The sequence below is a fragment of the Pristis pectinata genome, chromosome 21 (assembly GCF_009764475.1).
Source record: "Pristis pectinata isolate sPriPec2 chromosome 21, sPriPec2.1.pri, whole genome shotgun sequence".
Lineage (NCBI taxonomy): Eukaryota > Metazoa > Chordata > Chondrichthyes > Rhinopristiformes > Pristidae > Pristis > Pristis pectinata.
In genome coordinates, this window is record NC_067425.1 from 6,373,573 (window position 1) to 6,394,953 (window position 21,381).

The window sequence follows — 21,381 nt, forward strand, 5'->3', positions numbered from 1 at the left end:
ATCCTCCTATTCTTCATATACGTATAGAATGCTTTGGGGTTTTCCTTAATGCTACTCGCCAAGGCTTTCTCATGCCCCCTCCTATTAAGTCTTAAGTCCATTCTTAAGATCCCTCCTAGCTACCTTGTAACTCTCCAGAGCTCTATCTGATCCTTGCTTTCTAAAACTTAGGTAAGCTTCTTTCTTCCTCTTGACAAGATATTCTGTATCTCTTGTCAACCACGGTTCCTTCGCTCTACCATCCTTACCCTGCCTCAATGGGGCAAACCTATCCAGAACCCTGTGCAAGTACTCCCTAAACAACCTCCACATTTCCGCTGTGCACTTCCCCACGATCATCAGTTCCCAATTTAAGATCCCAAGTTCCTGCCTAATAGCAACATAATTCCCCTCCCCCTCAATTAAATACTTTCCCATATCGCCTGCTCCTATCCCTCTCCAAGGCTCTGTCCACATACTGTGTCAGGAATCCTTCCTGGACACACCTAACAAACTCTGCCCCATCTATCCCCTTTACACTCAGGAGGTGCCAATCAATATGAGGGAAGTTGAAATCACCCATGACAACAACCCTGTTATTTTTGCACCTTTCCAAAATCTGCCTCCCGATCTGCTCCTCAGTGTCTCTGCTGCTATTGGGGGGTCTGTAGAATACTCCCAATAGAGTGATCGCTCCCTTCCTGTTTCTGACTTCCACCCACACTGACTCAGTGGATGATTCCTCCAGGACATCCTCCCTTTCTACAGCTGTGACATTGTCCCTGATCAGCAAAGCCACTCCCCCACCTCTTTTTACCTCCGCCCTTGTCCCTTTTGAAATATCTAAACCCCAAAATATCTAGCAGTCATTCCTGCCCTTGCAACAGCCAAGTCTCTACAATGGCCACCACGTCATAGTTCCATGTACTTACCCATGCTCTAAGTTCATCAGCCTTGTTCCTGATACTTCTCACATTAAAGTAGACGCACTTCAGCCCATCCAACTGACTACAATTTTGCCCTTTCAACTGCCTATCCTTCTTCACAGTCTTTCTACACTCTGCATCTACTTGTACATTAAATGCACCAACCTCTGACCTGTCACTCTGGTTCCCATCCCCTGCCAAACTAGCTTAAACCCTCCCCAACAGCTCTAGCAAACCTGCCTGCTAGAATATTGGTCCCCCTCCAGTTCAGGTGTAACCTGTCCCTTTTGTACAGGTCGTACCTTCTCCAGAAGAGATCCCAATGATCAACAAATCTGAAACTCTGCCCCCTGCACCAGCTCCTCAGCCATGCATTCATCTGCCAAATCATCCTATTCTTACCTTCACTGGCACGTGGCACAGGCAGCAATCCGGAGATTACGACCCTTGAGGTCCTGCTTTTCAGCTTCCTACCTAGCTCCCTATATTCCCTCTTCAGGACCTCATCTCTTTTCCTACCTATGTCATTGGTACCAATGTGTACTGTTACGGACTCAGTGAAAGTCCCTTTAAGATAGAGAGTGTGTGTGTATGTGTGTGTGGGGCGTGCTTACGTCAATAGAAGATAAAGGACATAATGACGTTGTTGAAGAAGAAGAAGGAGAGAGAGAGAAGGGAGAGAGACACCAGCCTGCTAGTGTTCTCTATCGATGGATGAGAAACAATAACTGTGTCTGCCACTGAAATCCATGTATGGAAATTGGAAGTAATCCGGTGGAGTTCACTTTGTTGCTGACCTGTAGAAGGAAACAGGTATTTGTGTGGACGACCACGATTCGGATGCTTTTCGGGGTGAGGAAGTCACTACCGAGTAAACACTGGAGTGTCGTTTGGGTTCCATCATGGAACATTTGGATTTCGTATTTACTCTCTCTATGTTTCTCTACATCTACGTCTTATCTTCAGACAACGGTGGTTGTTGAAGAAGCCCTTGCTCATGTTTCACCTTATGGCTTGCGGAACTGAACTTTAAGAACCATTCCGGAACTTGGAGTTTGGGACTTTGTCACACACACACACGAAGAGTTTAGTTTTGGGGTTAACGTTCGAGGTTTAACATTTTTGAATTCTAACATACTAACATTTTTACTTTTATTTTACATATTATCATAAGTAGTAATTAATAAAATAGTTTTTAACACTAAATCATGCTCAGTGTGTTTCTTTTGTTGCTGGTTCGTGACAGTACCACGACCTCTGGCTGTTCACCACACCCCCCCCCTTCAGAATGCTGTGGACCCCATCCAAGATGTCCCTGACCCTGGCACCAGGGAGGCAACATACCATCCTGGAGTCTCTTTCACGTCCACAGAATCTCCTGTCTGACCCCCTTACAATGGAAGCCCCTATCACTACCGCCCTCCTCTTCTCCCCCCTTCCCTTCTGCACCACACAACCAGGCTCAGTGCCAGGGACCTGGTCACTGCAGCTTTCCCCTGGTGGGTCGTTCCCCCACCAATAGTATCCAAAGCATTACACCTGTTATTGAGGGGAATGGCCACAGGGCTACTCTGCACTACCTGCCTATTCTCCTTCCTTCTCCTGACAGTCATCCAGCTACCTGCCTCCTGCAGCTTCGGAATGACTGCCTCTCTATAGCTCTTATCTATGAACTCCTCGTTATCCTGTAGGAGCCGAAGGTCATCCAGCTGCAGTTCCAGTTCTGTAACACGGTCCGTAAGGAGATGCAGCTGGATGCACCTCGTGCAGATGTAGCTGTCAGGGAGACTGGAGGTCTCCCAGAACTCCCACATCTCAATGAGGGATCTCTGCACTATTCATGGGACATGAACCAGAGGTGCAAAAAAGATAGAAAAATTTTAAAAGGAAATCCCATGGTACTGTTTCAAAGAAATTTACAACTGTTCTTTGTGAAAAATACTATAGAATTATAGGTTTGTTATTTCATGATCGACCTGCAGCGGTAATACCAGGATCAGTAACTGTATGGTGCGAAGAGGAGGTGCTGACTGGCAGGTTACACATCCACACATACCACTATCATCAGGGATGTACAAGAGGCCAGAGGTAGAGGAGTGTGGAGGTTTTCTGAGACTTGTGAGACTGATTGAGATCATAAATCCATTATTCCCTCTCCTTGTGGTAACGATACGTGTGTGTGTGTGTGTGTGTGTGTGTGTGTGTGTGTGTGTGTGTGTGTATGTGTGTGAGGGGTGTGAGTGAGGTGTGTGTGTGTGTGAGGGGTGTGTGTATGTGTGAGGGGTGTGTGTGAGGGGTGTGTGTGTGTGTGTGAGGGATGTGTGTATGTGTGAGGGGTGTGAGGGGTGTGTGTGTGAGTGAGGTGTGTGTGTGTGTGTGTGTGTGTGTGTGTGTGTGTGTGTGTGTGTGTGTGAGCTGTATTTCTGAATGTGTTTCTGCTTAATTCATTGTGAAGAACGTCTCTCATTTTGTATCCCTTCCACTGATGGATATGTGGCTGATATTTTTTAAGTTAAATCAGAAACGATTTGCTGGAGTGTTTTTTTGTTCACATCCCATTAGTGTGAATGTGATTAAATCTGCAAAGGTCAGGTCAGTCCGCATTTATTTACTATAAATTGAACACTGCTGCTTCCTGAGCCCCAATGCAATGCCTTGGGGACTTGTTTCAGTGGCAGCGTGGTGACTTTCTGAGTTTGTTTCCATGTCCATCACCCCACCCCCATCTGTGCCACCCCTCCCCCCCCCCCTTCTGCCGCAGTTATTCACTCTTGCCGCTGGGGTTCAAAAGGTTCCGGTTGCCTTCTGCTATCTCACTTCACAGGCTGAACATCCTTCACTGACCCACCTCCTGACTCAACACAGTCCTTCCATTGTCCACAACCATACATAAAGAGGGTCATGGAACACTCTCCGTTTGCCTGCAAAGCACCATCCAGCCCATTTGTTTGGCACCTGAACATTCATTCTGTCCATCACTAGCACACCATGGCAGCAGGATGCACCATCTACAAAATGCATCACAGCAAGGTTTATTTGACAGCATCTCCCAAACTATAACCTCAACCAGCTAAAACTGCAAGAGCAGCAGAGGCATAAGAATACAGTCACATATAAGTTCCCCTCTAAACCGCACACCATTCCGACTTGGAAATATATTGCATTCCTTCATTATTACCAGGTCAATTATAAACCTTAATAACACTGTAGAAATATTTTCACCATCACCTCCCTAGGGCAAATAGGGATGGGAATTAAATGCTGACCTTGACAACAGCACCCACATTCTGCTAAGGAATGCAAGGAAACTTAACCAAGTTGTCACACTTATTAAGAGTGAGTACCCTTGAGCTATTGGACAGGAGATGGGCAGTGGTGTGGGGACCAAACAATGATACAAAAGTGAAATACTGATGTGGTGATCAAGAAAGCACAGTAGTGTATGTACTTTCTTAGGCGTCTGAGAAGATTCCTCTTGTCCATGAGAATTCTCTCAAACTTCTACAAAAAGTATGGCATCTTGAGTTGCATCTCAGCCTGGTTTGGTAACTGCTCTGCTCTGGACCGATGGAAGCTGCAGAGAGTGGTAACACTGCCCAGCCCGTCACAGACTCGTCACTTCCTCCCACCCAGTTCACCTTCACACCTTCTGAACCTCAATGCCACCTCCCTGCCCGTGTTCCATAGCCTTCAATACCCGCCCCAACAAAGAATTATTGGCAGCAGAGCAGCAAAAAGATGCATTGAAAACGTTCCCCTCAATCTTAACACGAACTGCAGTCAGGGTGTTGGTGGAGGAAACACAGTGGGTGCACAGAGAGGAAAGTGAGATCACCCACAGCAAACTTTAGCTGCACAAAATATTAAAGGCCTCCACCCTCTGAACACCGCTCTGAAGCCCACCGCAGCTGGAGCCTGGACTGTGACTCTTTGTGGGCTAGTGTGGGACTCGGCTCCACCTCCATAGTCAAACAATGTTCCAACTCCCACTGCCCAGCTCACAGTGGGCCCTTGGGTGAGGTGGCAGAGGAGTGGACACTGGGGAGGACAGAGGTTAGCAAGGAGGTTGGCTCCTTTGAGAGGAGGTGGAGGGGAGTGCAGGGAGTGGGAGAGGGAGAAGTCAGAGGAGAATTGGGCAAAGACGGAGGGAGAGGGAAAGAGGTGGGGGAGGGGAGAAATGGAGTGAGATGCAAGTGGAGAGAGGAAGAGGAGGGAGAAGAGAGATAAGTAGGAAGAGAGAGGAAGATGGAAAGGAGAGGGAAGGGGAGGGACAGAAGGATGGAGAAAGAAAAAGGAGGAGATGAAGCAGCTTTCATTGTTATCATACGGAGGCTGCAGATACTGCAATCTAGAACAAAAACAGAACGCTGGAAGAACTCAGTGGGTCAAACGGCATCTGTGGAGGCAAAAGATGTAAGTCAATGTTTCGGGCCTTGAGCCTGCATTAGGTCCTGGTTCAGGGTCTCGATTCAAAATGTCAACTTACACCTTTTGCCTCCACGGATGCTGTTTGACCCGCAGAGTTCTTCCAGAGTTGAGTTTTAGTTCATTTTTATAGTGCCTTTTAGCATAAATTGAGGTTGCTAGGTGCTTTAAAGGAGAGTTGTTTAACAACTGAGGCTGATGACAATTTATACGGTGGTTGGAAAAACGCTTGGCCAGAGAGATAGGATTAGTGGTCACAAATGATCTGCTGGAGGAATTGCTGACAATTCCTTTCCCCCCGCCAGAAAGATACTGCTTAACTCGCTGAGTTCATCTAGCAGACTGTTTGTTACTCCACATACCAGCATCTGCAGTCTCTTGTGTTTAGAGGAGTGTTTTAAGCAAAGTGGTGGAAGAACTGAGCTCAGGGCCCACTGCCTGGCCTGTGATCAAGCCTTTGCAGGGTTTCAGGAGCCTCTTCAAAGCACGGTGGGTGGGGTGAGAAGGAGGAGGTACTGTACTGTCTAGACATGAAAGTGAGAGTCCAGTCCTTGGCTGATGTCCACACATAAGTGAGACAATGAGCCTTGCCTGATTTGCTTTCCATCTGGGTTCCTGCTGGGGCTCCCAGACTGATCCTGCCCGTGGCTGGCTAACTCACCACAGTACACAGCAAGGAAGAAAAGGGGTTGGATCAGTCTCACAGCAGTCTGCTTTGTCAAAACCTTGGACATTTATTGAGAGTCTGCCATCAGGTCACAGAAAACCAGGCAAGTAATTGATCAACCTTTGGTTACGGAAGGCAACACGGCAGGACAGCAATGAAGCAAATAAGACTTGCTCTGCCACTGTGGGTTTAACATTACGGAATACACAGTCCTGTAAAGCTTCTTGGACCTCACGTAGGGGACTTAATGGATCGGCTAATCAATACTGAGAAACGTCAAGGGCCCCATTAACTCCTCATTACTGCATTAGTAAACCAACAAAATACTGCCAGGGCAGAAATCAATATAGAGCCCAACACAGATGGAAGATGAGTTCAAAGCTGAAAAAATGAATTGGAAGAAAAAAATCGGTGTTGAAATTACTCTACACAGAAGGAAGGTGTATTCTGGTGCGAGGTATGGTTGGCAGCTGATGTCCTGGAGGCCAAGCTCCAATTCATTGTCAACTCGCTCACCAAGGCATATGAGAGAAAGGGCCTTGCAGTTACATCTGCAAAACAATGGTCAACTTGTCCATCAACATCACCCTCCAACAATAATGATCCACAACTCAAGAAAATGTAGACCTCTTCCCCTATCTCAGAAGCTACCTCTCAACGATGGAAGAAATTCACCACTGTCTTCAGGGTGCTGGTACAGCCTTTGTACATCCAAGTAAAAGAGTAAAGGTCAAGACCTTAGTACAGGATTTATGATGCCTGCCCTGCTTCTTCTGAGACCTGGACTATCTACAGCAGGCACCTTAGGGCACTCAAGAGGTATCACCAACATTGTCTCTGCAAAATCCACCAAATTCATTGGAAGGATAAGAAAGCCAACACCAGTATCCTCTTCTATAACAACATCCTCAACACTGAGGTCCTAATTACACACAGTTGGCTACATTGGGCAGGCTATGTCATTTGCATGTCTGATACTAGACTCTTGAAATAAACACTCCAAGGACCATCATAGCATGAGATTATTAGGTGAACAGAGGAAAAGGTTATAGAATGTGTTCAAAGCTTCCTTAAAAAAGTATAACATCCCCACCAACTCATGGGGAACACCCCAGCCCATAATCATTCAAAATAGAGATGTAAGACTTAGGATGGTGTTAAGAAACTTAAGGCCATACATCAAGAACATACTGAAGCCCTGCTAAAAACAGCAGAAAGACCACACAACAAACTACATCCTGCTCATCTCATCAAGCACCTTCTGCCCCACCTGTGGCATAGAGAAACATAGAAAATACAAGCAAGAGTTGGCAACTCGGTCCTTTGAGATAGCTCCATCATCCCATACGATCATGGCTGATCCTCCATCTCAGGGTCTGACAGAATTGGGGGATCCCACATTGGCCTCATCACCCACCTCAGAATCCAAAGCACTGGATTGAAAGCGAGTCATCCTCCATCTCACGGCATTGCCTAAGAACGAGAATGTTGGTGTGGTGAAGGAGTGACACAGCATAATTGAGGGTTTGCACCAGCGATGTACCACAATTTACATTGACAGTGCCCCCCTACATAAACGGGACAAAATAATAAGTAGTTCTAGCCATGACGTGGTGGCCAGCTGTCTCAGGGTCAGAAGCCCCTTGGTTTCAATCCTCAACCCAGCAATTTAAACTGGAGGTGGCAATCTCTGTACAGAACAGTTGGAGCAATGCACTGTTGGATGTGTCATTGTATGGAAGTGGCAGTAGATTGAGACCTTGTCTACTCAGTTGTATGTAAAATATTCCATGGCACTATTCTGAAGAACAGCCGGTGAATTCTCCCAAATCCTTGCTCAATATTTACTCTCTTCATCTCTTCAACAGCACCTCCCAAGCTCTCCCAAGGATAGCAGGGGCATGCAGGTGTCACACCATCTCTCAGTCCCCTTCCATGATATTTTTACTGAGAAAGTTATCAGAAGCTCCTTCAGTGTCAGTGAATCGAAATCCTGGAACCCTCCTCCCCAACAATTCTATGAATGTTCTTTCAGAAGGACTGTAGGGGCTCAAGAAAGAGGCTCATCGCCACTTTTTCAGGGTCAGTTAGGAAGGGGCAAAAATTGCAGGCTTACCCTCACATTATGTTCAGTTTTGGTCGCCCTGCTATAGGAAGGATGTTTTTAAACTGGAAAGAGTGCAGGAAAGATTTACAAGGATGTTGCCAGGACTTGAGGGACTGAGTTATAGGGAGAGGCTGGACGGGCTAGGACTGTATTCCTTGGAGCGTAGGAGACTTGGACGTGATCTTATAGAAGTGTATAAAATCATGAGGGGCATAGATAGGGTGAATGCACTCAGTCTTTCTCTCAGGGTTAGGGAATCAAGAACTAGAGGGCATAGATTAAAGGTGAGTGGGGAAAGATTTAGTAGGAACTTGAGGGGCAACTTTTTTTTTACACAAAGTGTGGTACATATGTGGAACGAACTGCCAGAGGAAGTGGTTGAGGCAGGTACAATTACAACTTTTAAAAGACAGTTGGACAGGTACATGGATAGGAAAGGTTTAGAAGGTTATGGGGCAAATGCTGGCAAATGGGACTAGCTTGGATGGGCACCTTGGTCAGCATGGACCAGTTGGGACGAAGGGCCTGTTTCCGTGCAGTATGACTCTGTGATTCTATCCCAAAGAAAATCATCAATAAAGAGATTGTCCAGTCATTTATCACATCCCTATTTTGGGATCTTGCTCTGCATAAACTGTCTTCTGTATTTGCTCCATTATGAGTGATCATAGAACATAGAACATTACAGCACAGTACAGGCCCTTCGGCCCACAATGTTGTGCTGACATTTTATCCTGCTCTAAGATCTATCTAACCCTTCCCTCCCACATAGCCTCCCCCCATTTCTCTATCATTCATGTGTCTACCTAAGAGTCTCTTAAATGTCCCTAATGAATCTGCTCTCACAACCTCTGCCGGCAGTGCGTTCCACGCACCCACCACTCTGTGTGTAAAAGACTTACCCCTGACATCCCCCCATACCTTCCCCCCTATGCCCCCTCATGTTAGCCATTTTCACCCTGGGAAAAAGTCTCTGACTGTCCACTCGATCTATGCCTCTTATCATCTTGTACACCTCTATCAATCCGCCTCTCATCCTCCTTCGCTCCAAAGAGAAAAGCCCTGGCTTACTCAACCTATCCTCATGATTCAAAACCATTGGCTGCAAACACTGCGGCTGTGAAAGGCACTGATGAAATGCAATTTCTACCTCTGCTCTGCTGTGGAACATGTATATCTGTGATTCCGTCAGGGTGCAACCCAATCTTCCCCTACATTCACGACAACAGCATGACATTTTCATTCTAGCCTTGTGGTCTCTCCGGGAAAGAACTGCAAAAATTAGTGTCAAGTTTGAGGGCAGCGTCTGCACTGTGGACCCAGCCCCGCTGGGAAATACTCTGAAGCTGCCTCAACGCATTTCACTTCGGATGCTTAGGAGCTGTCAGGAGACAAGAATCCATAATACTCCTTTGGTCTGTGCTGAATATGAAGCGAAGATGGCAGAGGTCAGTGAAAGGTGCTTTAAAGCTCCCTGCTATCTAACATACATGTAAAAGAAAAATCTTCCAATTGGTAGGAGAGAAATGAAGTTCAAAAATACAGACGCGTGGGGTCAGTAACCTTCACACAGAAGCAGCTGGTTACCTCTGCCTGCCTGCCATCTGCATTTAATGAAACTTCATAAGGAGCTGTCTGAGCTGGAGGGGTGAGCGGTGAAGGACAGTACAGACACAGCCAGTATTCTGCAGTGCCCAGCCAGCACCTCAGGTCGGACTCATTCTCCCTTCTGCCCCCCACCTGTTTCACTTTAACATGCCAATTATGTGACCTTCCAGTTTACAAGAGAAATTAGAACAGAAAGACCGGTGGCAAAGTATATTGCAACTGCATGAAAGAAATTATTGCTCTCAAAGGTCTCCCTTTTCTGCAAATATTTCAACCAAAGTTGCCCAAATCTTTTTTGTATTCCGAACATTTATTCTTTTAAATACAATTATCATCTCTTCTTAAGTATGCACCACTAGTAAAGCATTCAAACAACAGCATTTTGCATTTATGTAGTGCCCGATTGTGCAGTAAAATGATTCAAGCCCTTTACAGGAACAAAATCAGATAAAAATTCACATTGAATCAGAGCACAGGAGACCACAGGCTTGGTTATAGAGGGAGGTTTTAAGTTGCTTCAAAGATGAGAGACAGGTAGAGATCTCTGGAGAGGGAATTCCAATGCTTAGGTTTCAGGCAATTAAAGGTACTGCGGTCAATGGTAGGAGCAGGGGAAATCAGGCAAGACCAGAATCAGCGCAGATTATCTTGGAGGGTGGTAGGACTGGAGGAGATTACAGAGATTAGGGGCAGCAAAACCATGGAGGGATTGGAAAATAACACAGGGAATGGTAAGTGAAATCAAAAAACTGCAGATGGTGGAAATCTGAACTAAAACAGAAAATGCTGAAAGCACTCAGCAGGTGAGTCAGCACCTGTGGAGAGAGAAACAGTTAATGTTTCAGGATGAAGACCCTTCAGCAAACTGGGATAGAAAACAAGTTAGCATTAAGCTGCAGAGACAGTATGGGGAGGGATGGAAAGGGATGAAATGGGTGAGGCCAGGCTTGCTGCGGTGATAAGCTACTGATGAAGCCATTTGGTTGAAGAGGTAAGTTAGAGAGGGACATGTCAAATGCATATCAGAGATGTGGGAAATACCCTGCAGGTCAGGCAGCGTCAGTGGAGGGAGAAGGATTGAGTTAATCTTATATATGGATGACCAGCAGCAGAATTGGCCTGTTCTGATACAAACTGAGAAAGGGAGTTACCTGAAAGTGTTGAATTCAATATGGACTTCTGAAGTCTGCAGATGAAAGGTGAGGTGCTATTCCTCAACCATATGTTGGGCCCCAATGTGAAACACACAAAGCCACAGACAGATGGGTCGGACTGGAAGTGGGGTAGAAAGATAAAGAGACAGGCAACTGGAAGCTGGAGGTTACTGATGTCGACTGAAGGATGGTGCTCCACAAAGCAGTCTCTGAATCTGTCCTCTGATCTTAACCTGTCTCCTCCTGGATGGAGTAAGGAGAGAGGTGTCCTGTTCTCACCCTCCATCTCACCCGCCTCCACATTCAACGGATCAGCCTTCTCAGTTTCTGCCAGTTTCAATGAGACTCCATCATGAGACAAACCTTCCTCTCCCCTTTCAGCATTTCGAAGGCATCATTCCTTCCGTGATTCGTTGGTTCTCCTTCCATCTCCACCAACAACTCCCCTCCTCACAGCACTTTCCCTTGCAACCACAGGAAGTGCCACACCTGTTCTTTTACCTCTTCACTTCCCAACAACCATGAACCAAGTACTCTTGCAGGTCTTCCAATCTTGTCTATTGCATTATGTGCTCACAATGTTGGTTCTTCTACACTGGAGAAACCACAGGCAGATCGGTGGCCAATTCACGGAGCTCTTTTGTTCAGTTCCAGTTGTCTGTCACTTTAATTCTTCATCTCACTCCCACTCTGATAGTGTGCTGGTGGGTTCCTGTGATGTTCCAACTGGGCCCAACATAAGCACTTCATCTTCCGCCAGGGTACTTTGCAACTCAATACAGCCTTTGCAACTCAATACAGAATTCAACAGTTTCAGGTTATTTGCCTTCTCCTGCTGTAGGTTATTCAACTGTGATATTAACTGTTTTTTTCTGACATTGCCAGATCTTTGGTACATTTCCTACAGCTCTGACCTGAAACTCTAAACTTTTATGTTTGTTTTTCTCTCTCTAAGTTTCCCCTGTTAATCTATCACCTCAGGTGGCTTCACCAACAGTTTATCACCATTGCACCTATCTGGATGCATCACGGCTTGGTACGGCAACTACTCTGCCCAGGAACGCAAGAAGCTGCAGAGAGTTGTGGACACAGCCCAGCGCATCATGAACACCAGCCTCCCCTCCATGGACTCTGTTTTTACGTCTCGTTGTCTTGGTGAAGCAGCCAGCATAATCAAAGACCCTGCTCACCCGGGACATTCTCTCTTCTCTCCTCTTCCATCGGGTAGAAGATACAGGAGCCTGAGGGCACGTACCACCAGACTTAAGGACAGCTTCTACCCCACTGTGATTAGACTATTGAACAGTTCCCTTATACAATGAGATGGACTCTGACCTCACAATCTACCTTGTGACCTTGCACCTTATTGCACTGCACTTCTTCTGTAGCTGTGACACCTTACTCTGTACTGTTATGGTTTTTACCTGTACTACCTCAATGCACTCTGTACTAACTCAATGTAACTCCAGTGTAATGAATTGACCTGTACAACCGGTATGCAAGACAAGTTTTTCACTGTACCTCAGTACAAGTGACAATAATAAACCAATACCAATACCATCTATCAGAGACATTAACTTTGTCCTATCTTTCCCTTCCCCTACCTTGTCTGCACATTAAAACTCATTCGTTTTCTCTCTGTCCCACTTCTGATGAAGGGTCTTTGACTTGAAAAGTTAACTCTGTTTCTCTTTCCATAGATGCTGCCTGACCTGTTGAGTGTTTCCATCATTTTTGCTATTATTAACGAGAATAGCAAATTGTATGTGATAACAGCTCTGTCTTTGAAAATGATTCATTTAGCTTCCATAGTTCCAGTGAGATTTTTTCAGCTGATGCTGCAATTTGCTGTCATTTTGCCAACAAATGGAAAGAAAGTAACTGTTTGAGCTTTGAAAGCCACTATAAGATTCTTTTAATTCAGTGATGGGAAATGGGCATTATTTGGAAGGCCAGCATTTATTGCCCATCCCTAATTGCCTGTGAGTAGTTGCTGACTTTTTTAACCCCTTGCAGTTCATTTGATGGAGGAACTCCCAAGGCACTATAAGGGAGAGGTTTCCAAGGTTTTATCCAGCGAGGGCGAAGGAGTTGCCGATAAGTTTCCGGGTCAGGATGGTGAGAGACTTGCAGGGGAACCTGCCTGTTCCAGCAGGGCTAATCTTGTCACACTATGTGGCATAGTGGTGCGGCTGTCAGTGCTGCCGCCTCACAGCTTCGCACATTCTCCCTGCGACTGCGTGGGTTTCCATTAGGTGCTCTGGTTTCCACCCACATCCCAAAGACATGCAGGCTGGTTAACTGGCAACTGTAAATTACACTTTAGTGTAGGTAAGTGGCAAAATAATTGAAGGAGATTTGATGGGCATATAAGTGAGAAGCTGTTCCAGGACTACAGGGGAACTGGATCTGGCCTCTTCCAGTGTAGGATAAGTAAGTACAGTTGGTGGTTGAATTGGTAAGTTGGTTTATTATTGTCACGTGTATTGAGGTACAGTGAAAAACTTTGTTTTGCATGCCATCCATACAGATCATTTCATCACATCAGTGTCTTGGGGTAGTACAAGGGAAAACAATAACAGAATGTAAATTGTTACAGCTACAGAGAAAGTTCAGTGCAGGTAGACAATAAGGTGCAAGGCCATAACGAGGTAGATTGTGAGGTCAAGAGTCCATCTTGTTGTACTAAGGGACTGTTCAATAGTCTTATAACAGCGGGATAGAAGCTGTCCTTGAGCCTGGAGGTACGTGCTTTCAGGCTTTTGTATCTTCTACCCGATAGGAGTGGGGAGAAGAAAGAATGTCTGGGGTGGGTGGGGTCTTTGATTATGCTGATTGCTTTACCAAGGAGGGGAGGTGCTGTTGGAGTAGCCCCAGTGAGTTGCTGCATTTTGTACTATGCACCGGTGGTGGAGGAAGGGAACTTTTAAGGTGATGAGTCAGGTGTCAATCAAGTCACTGCTTCGACCTGCCGTAACTCCTCTTGCAATTCAGGGTCATACAAAACCCCCTAATTATTCACACATGTGCCTGTGACTTTAGCTTCTGGCTGTTACAATCATAGCATGAAACCCAACAGGTCAAATGCATCACCTGCTTGAGAGGCAACTGTCCATTTTATCTGGGAGGCGCGCGGAATTTTCTCTACCCTCCTTCAAAATGTCTGTGCGGGGACCATATGCAAGGGGGCGGGTTGGCATTAAGGTGAGATGCTATGTTTTGTTTCTGCAACAGTGAGATCAGCAGTGCAATGGCATTGCTGCCACTGATGTGCCCAGATTTGCTGTTTTGTTTAAAATGTGGTGAGAATATTAAAATTTCACTCATCCTGAAGCAACTACTTCCTGATTCCTACGAAGTAGTTATTGAGGGAACTGGATGGAGGTCAGTTAACAACAATCTACATTGCTGTTGTACCTCAATGACACCTTCAAGAGGCGGTGCCTCAAGAAGGCGGCATCCATCACTAAGGACCCTCCCCATCCGGGACGTGCCCTCTTCTTGTTACTACTATCAGGGAGGAGATACAGGAGCCTGAAGACCCTAACTCAATGTTTTAGGAACAGCTTCTTCCTCTCCGCCATCAGATTTCTGAACAGTCCATGAACCCATGAACACTACCTCGTTATTCCTTTTTATTTGCACTATTTATATATTTTTGTACTTTATAGTAATTTTATGTCTTTGCACTGTACTGCTGCCGCAAACAACAAATTTCACGTCATCTAAGTCGGTGATAATAAATCTGGTTCTGATTCTGATTGATGTTGCGGAATATCCCAGGATGCTTCATTGGAGTAAACTGAGACTAAGCAACATTTCGGGACATTAGGAAGACGTGATAAAAAGCTTGGCCAAAGAGGGAAGTTTGAAGGAGAGTTTGAGAGGGTCAAAGTCAAAGTCAAAGTCAAAGCTGAGTTTATTGTCACATGCACAAGTACATGTATGCACAGATGCGATGAAAAACTTAATTGAAGCAGCATCACAGGCACATAACATCATGTAAGCAGCATTCACAAAAAAAAGTATAAACATAACTTATACACAATTTTTACAAGAAAGAACACAATTAGGACAAAGTCCATTATAGTGCAAAGTGACCGAAGTGGTCATAGTGTTTCTAAACTGTAGTGATTGGGGTTTTAGCAGTTAGTTCAAGAACCAAATGGTTGAAGGGAAGTAGCTGTTCCTGAACCTGGTGGTGTGGGACTTCAGGCTTCTGTACCTTCTGCCCGATGGTAGCTGCAAGAAGATGGCATGGCCCGGATGGTGGGGATCATTGATGATGGATGTTGCCTGCTTGAGGCAGCGCCTCCTGTGGATACTACCATTGGTGGGGAGGGATGTGTCTATGATATATCACTGATACAGGGTGATGGGCTTTAGAGAAAAGCTTCCAGAGTTTAAGGCCTTGCAGGCATGGCTGCCAATGGTGAGGAATGTGGAAGAGACCACAACTGGAGAAATGCAGTGATCCGGAGTCATACTGCGGAAACACTATCCCTGCCTTCTCTTAGAGTGAGGAATCCTGGGCTGATTGTCCCAGTGGTAAGGAGAGAAAATTCAAGCACAAGGCCACAAGTTTGTGGTAGCTTAGCAAGTTGATTCAGTGAACTGTCTCAACTGGTCCCATGCTGGATCCCACGTGTGTTTGCCAACTTAGAGCAATGCAATTTGCCTCAAAATCCCTGGGCTGTGGGGAGGAATCAGTATCAACAGCTTCTGATTGCAACCAGTGCACTCCCTGCTGCCAGGGGAATGGGTTAGATTCAGCATGGACATTGGTATTTCCCAATTCCTGTGCATCCCCTGCACTCCACCCCACACCCTGGCCCCAACAGAATCAAAGCACCCAATAGTGATCATTATAAAGCCCCCGGTGTAACTGTAACTGGTTGCAGCCCCTATTAGAAGGGGTGCCTAATACCCCACCCTGGTCCACGTGAATGCTACCAGGGCTCCAAAGGTTAGATTACAAAGAGAGATTGGGCAAACTTGATCTGAATTCCTGGTAAGTGGGGTGGTTTGGTCGAGAGATAGAGAATTTTGGAAGGACCTGACAGGGTAGAAAAAGAGGAACATTCTCCCTGCTGGTGGAGGAGTTTAGGAAAAGCGGACATCACTATCAACTCAAAGCCACATATTCAGAAGTTAGGAGCAAAAAACAAACTGTTGGAGGAACTCGGAGGGTCAAGCAGCAATATGGACAGTCGATGTTGAACAGGCCAGATGAAAGGCCTAAACCCGAAATATCAACTGTTCATTTCCCTCCACAGACGCTGCCTGACCCGCTGAGTCCCTCCAAGTTTGTTCCATCATCTGCAGTCTCTTGTGTCTCCATTCAGAAGTTAGGAAACTCTTGTTCACACAGGGGATGGAAGAAAGGTGGAACATTCTCCCAATGAACTTAATAACTTTACATCTTTTTGCTACACAAGGCTGTAAAATGATATGACTCAAGGAGTTAAGATTTTAGCCCAGCTGTCATTTCACTGAATGAGCTCTGCAAATTCCTTTCTTTCCATCCAAATTCTAACAATTAATGTTGTGCATGTGTGTGTGTTTGTGTGTGTGTATGTAAGCGTGTGTGCACGAGTGTGTGTGTGTTTGTGTGTGAGTGTACGTAAGTGTGTGTGCACGAGTGTGTGTGTGCATGTGTGTGTGCATGTGACTGAGTGTGTGTGTGCGTACGAGTGCAGGTGTGTGTGTGTGTGTGTGTGTATATGCGTGCACGTATGTGTGTTTAGACTGTGGGATGGGTGGAGGGAAGAAAAACTCCAATTATTGGGCTAGAAAGGAAAGCAAACAGTCAATGTCCAATCACCATTGCATTGCTGCACACAGCCAGTAACCCAGTTGCTGGGGAGGAGACTGTGAGAGAGGGTGTGCGATTGGTCTTAATTTAAAAGATCATAAAACATGTCCCCTGTACTTTGTGCATGTTCTGCTTTGCATTTACTTAAAACCAGATTTTCTTTTCCATTTCCTCAACAAGAAGAGTTGAAAATCATTCCTGCGCCCACAGATATTCAAAATTTGATAAAAAAAATATTTGTTCCTTATTAAAAATACATTTCCAGTGAGTGTATTTTCACGCTTCTCTCTCCACAGGGTGCCACATTACTAATGCAACCTGCCCACCTCAATATGGCATCTGAGGACTTCAATAATTGCCTGGAAAATGTTGCCTGCATTGGCTGGGGGAGTATTTAAGGCAGAAACAGCGGTGCCTAATGTGGCAAGCTAGTCAAATGCCGCTGCAATACTGCTTTATCTATCTTATATTGACAGTCCTCAAAGGAAGAGTATTCTGCGAATTCATTACCCTTCAGAAGGTGGTGGGGATGAGGAGGGGCGAGAGCCGGGTTGGAATTTTGGATCTTAAGGGCAATCAACCGAAGGCATGGCAGTCGATGGTAAAAGATAATTGGAAAATATCCAGTGGGAAAAGAGATTTTTTTTGATGTAATGTTCAGGAAAGGCAGTGGAAGCAGTTTCAACAATAATGGGTGGTGGGGATGAAACTAAATTGGATAACGTTGATGAAGAACTGGCAGAGATATGATGGACCGAAAGGCCTTCTCTTCAAAGCAGCAGCCACGTGATATCAAGAGCCAGATGGGGTATGACAAATATACAACAAAATGCAAAATACAACTCTGAAAAAAATGACAAATTGTGTTTAGCCTCCAGGTTAAAACAAGTGAGCAATAAAAAAATAAAATTATCTCAAAAAAAAAGCGCCTTGCTTTGTCACTGGCAATTGATGAATAATTAACAGAGAGAAGGCCTGACTATGGATTGGCAATTTCTTTACAGCTAAATGTTCCTTCCACTTTCACCTCTCAGCAGTCAGCTGCAGGACCAATCTGTCTCACATGTAAAGGGCAAAAATATTTCGACTATCACTGTCATTTCATAGAATTTTGCAGAAATTACCAGCTACATCAAACTGCATCAGTAATTTTGCTCTCGGGCGTCAAAGTCATGGGCAAATAATGAACTCCTGACGCACAGTATCTGAAGAATGAGAAGTCTTGTCTACTGGATTATCTTTAAAACAGTTTTTTAAATCTTTTTCCGTCCTCTCTATGGGTATGTTATAATCCACCACACAGACAGACAGAACCATCTACCAGAGGCTATCAGCACTCCAGGATTGAGCTGGAGTCTCCAGGAATTGAAGGTTAATCTCTGGGTCCCTGATACAAACAAATCCAGGTCACAGAACAAAAATCACAAGGCCAATAAAAAAAATTGGACACTGGAATTTTAAATTTTAGACATGTGGATTAAAAAAGGGATTGTTTGACTGACAATCAAGAATCATTCAATCCCATAATGAAACATTTTATTATTCACTCGTGAAATGTGAGCATCGCTGACAACGATGGGATCTGTTGACCATCCCTAACTGCTCTTCAACTGGGGAGGTGGTTAGAAGTCAACCACATTGATGGGTTTGCAGTTAGATAGAGACAGCAGGTAGGACATCAGTGAACCAGATGGGTTATTACAACAACCTGGTAGTTTCGTGGTTACCATGACTGAGATAAACTTTTCTTTAAAAGTCAAATTTATTTAATTAATTACGTATAAACTTATGGCTCTGGATCAACAGGGAGGGAAGGCAAGGCATAACAGATGTATTGGGCAACCAGTGGTGGGAGTTCGGGGTGGGCAGTTGGAGGCAGGGCATGTGACAACCACTCCAGACACATAGCTAGAGTTGGCAACCACTTCTCCAGAAGCCTTGGTACAGAGATGTCCATTCACCTTTGAGCAGTGATAGCTTTTGCCTTAGACACTGACTATAAAGTAGGCCTATTTAGTGAACTCATACATTCACTATTTTAAAATATTCTCATATTCTTCCTCTTTCTTAAAATCTCTCATCCTCTTAATACTGAAGCCTCACCCTGCAACAACATTCAATGTTGGCTGTGGCTCAATGGCTAGCCTCTCTTCAGAGTTGGAAGGTTTTATGTTTAAGTCCCACTCCAGAGACAAGAGTCCATATCCCAAGCTATCAACCCCAGTGCAGTACCGAGGGAGAGCTGCACTGTCAGAGGTGCCATCCTTTGAAGCACTGTCTGCCCCTTTAGGAGGGCATAAAGCATTGGTTTGAAGGTGAGTAAAGGAGATCTCTTGGTGTAATTATTTATTTTTGTCCCTCAGCCTCCATCACCAACCTAGACTGCCTGGCCACGATTTCATGTTCCCTACGCCACAACCATAATCAATCTCCAAAAGTGCTTCATTGATCATTGATGGTGAGGCATTTCAGAGATCTTTAAGGGCAGTAGGTAACTGCACAACTTCTTTTCACATGAGGCCCAGAGACAAGGTTTATCAGGCTTTGGTGTACAGGTTGGACTCCTTCTGTGCAGCTTGCATTGTTGAAAAACAGTCGCACAGGACAATAAAGGCAGTGCCCAGCCCCAACCCATTTGTCCCCCAGCTTCACTCCCTGGAGGGACACTGACCTAAGTTCTGAGGTACTGTTAAGGAGGCAGGCAGCTTTTTCCAAGGTGATTCCATGTTCCGAAAGCGGAGCCGGACTGGCAGGTTTGGTTTGACCAAAATCATTCTGAGCTTCAAGAAGCAAGGGGCATGTACAAGAGCAAATGAGCAAAAGTTGGTGCAATGTGCCATGATGGCCCTTGCACTTTATTTGTCTACCTGCACAGCACTTTCTCTGTAGCTGCTAAGCTATACTCAGCATTCTGTTTTCTTCTTACCACCTTGATGTACTTACACATGGCATGATCTGCCTGGATGGCACCCAAGCAAAAGTTTCTCATTTTATCTTGGTACATGTGACAATAATAAACCAATAATAATACTGGTGTTACAGGTCATTGTGGAAACCTGAGGCAGAGAAAGAACGACAGGTAATGTGCTTTACTGAACCATCTGCAGCAATGCCTTGTGCCTCCAAAATAAGATTTGGAGATTTCTCAATCAATTCCCAGCTCCCCACACCTGCAAGTTCAGTGAGGCATCCTTTGCAGGACATTTCAATCTCATTGCTTCCCCAGGCAAACCCTCCCATTTCTTAAACCAGAGCTGGTTGCTAAGCTTCACGTACTGTTGCCAAGAAAATTATGTCACACATGCCCTTCCTTTGGTTCCCATCCATAGTTCTAATAAAGAATGAAAGGAAGATGTTGCAGATTTACATAATTAGCTAGTCGAAAAAAATAACGTATTTATGTAAGAACAAAAGAAATAGGAAAAAATAGGCCATAGAGCTCCTGGAGCTTGTTCCCTCTTCAGCCAGATGATACTGCAACTCTTTCCTGCTTGATCCCCATATTCCCAGCTTCCCTTACTGTACCATAAACTGTTAATCTCAGCCGTGAATGTACACAACCGCTTCACATCTACAGCCCTCTGAGGGAGAAAATATTCATGTCTCTCTGAATGAAGAGATCTTTTCCCATCTCAGTCCTAAACAGTCAACTTTTTATCCCAAGACCATGATGCAAAGACCCACACTCCCAGCAAGCACCTTGTCAGGACCCTGGAAATTTTATAAGCTTCAAGAAGTTCACCTCTCATTCTTCTAAACGCAATAGAAACTCTCATTCTACCTACTCTCGCCCCATTGTACAACCTTCTCAACCCAGCAAACAATTTCTTGAACCCTCGTTAATGTCCCTCTTTGGTATATTACATACTTGCAGCATGCACCCTTCATTTCCTTCCAATTATTCCAAAGCTCTTTGCAGACTTACTCTGTTGTGTTAATGTAAGGTAGTCACATGTAACAGCCAACTTGCAAGTAACCAGGAGCCACAAACAGCGGTAAAAGACCGGGTTATCTGTTTCAGTTGGAGGTGAATGGCAGCCAGGACACTGGGGTAGTGAACAGCTCCATGTCCAGCTATGCTTGTGGGATCTTTTGCATCCACCTACGCAAGCAAACAGTGCCCTGGTTTAAGACCCTGTGCACTAAATATGACTAGCAGTATTCCAAAAGCAAAATACTTCAGATGCTGAAAATCCGAGATAAAAACAGAATTAACGTGTTAGGACCATGACCTTTGATCAGAACTGGTCAGCTCAGATACATTAGTCATTTTGCTCCTCAAATGCTGGCTGACTTGCTGAGTATTTCTGGCATTTCCTGTCTTTTCTGCTCTCAGTACTGTGGCGGCAGACCTGATCCTATGCTCAGGGTTTACAGGGGTAGAGCCCATGGCCACCTGATTGAGAATGAGTGAGGGAGAGAGGGAGGGGGAGAGAGCGAGAGCGAGAGAGAGAGAGAGAGAGAGAGAGAGAGAGAGACTACAGCAAGGAGCCAACAATTGCCAGTCATTACCAATACCACTTGTGCATGCATCAGCGTTACACTGAAGCAAAAGGGTGCTTCACAGCAACACTTAACACACGATGAGTTCTATCAGCCTCACTAAAAACAGGGGCAGATGAGCCAAACCCAATGCATTATCGAGGCTGTAATGATGTTATAATTGTGATTAAGTACAGTGTCCAAGCTGAGATAACGGG

The 21,381-nt window shown here is 45.2% G+C and overlaps 1 protein-coding gene across 3 annotated transcripts in view; it reads right to left on the minus strand.

Annotated features, from left to right (window-relative positions):
• dph1 (diphthamide biosynthesis 1) overlaps positions 1–21,381 on the minus strand; it is a 618,447-nt gene that overhangs the window by 330,724 nt on the left and 266,342 nt on the right. The window lies entirely within an intron of this gene.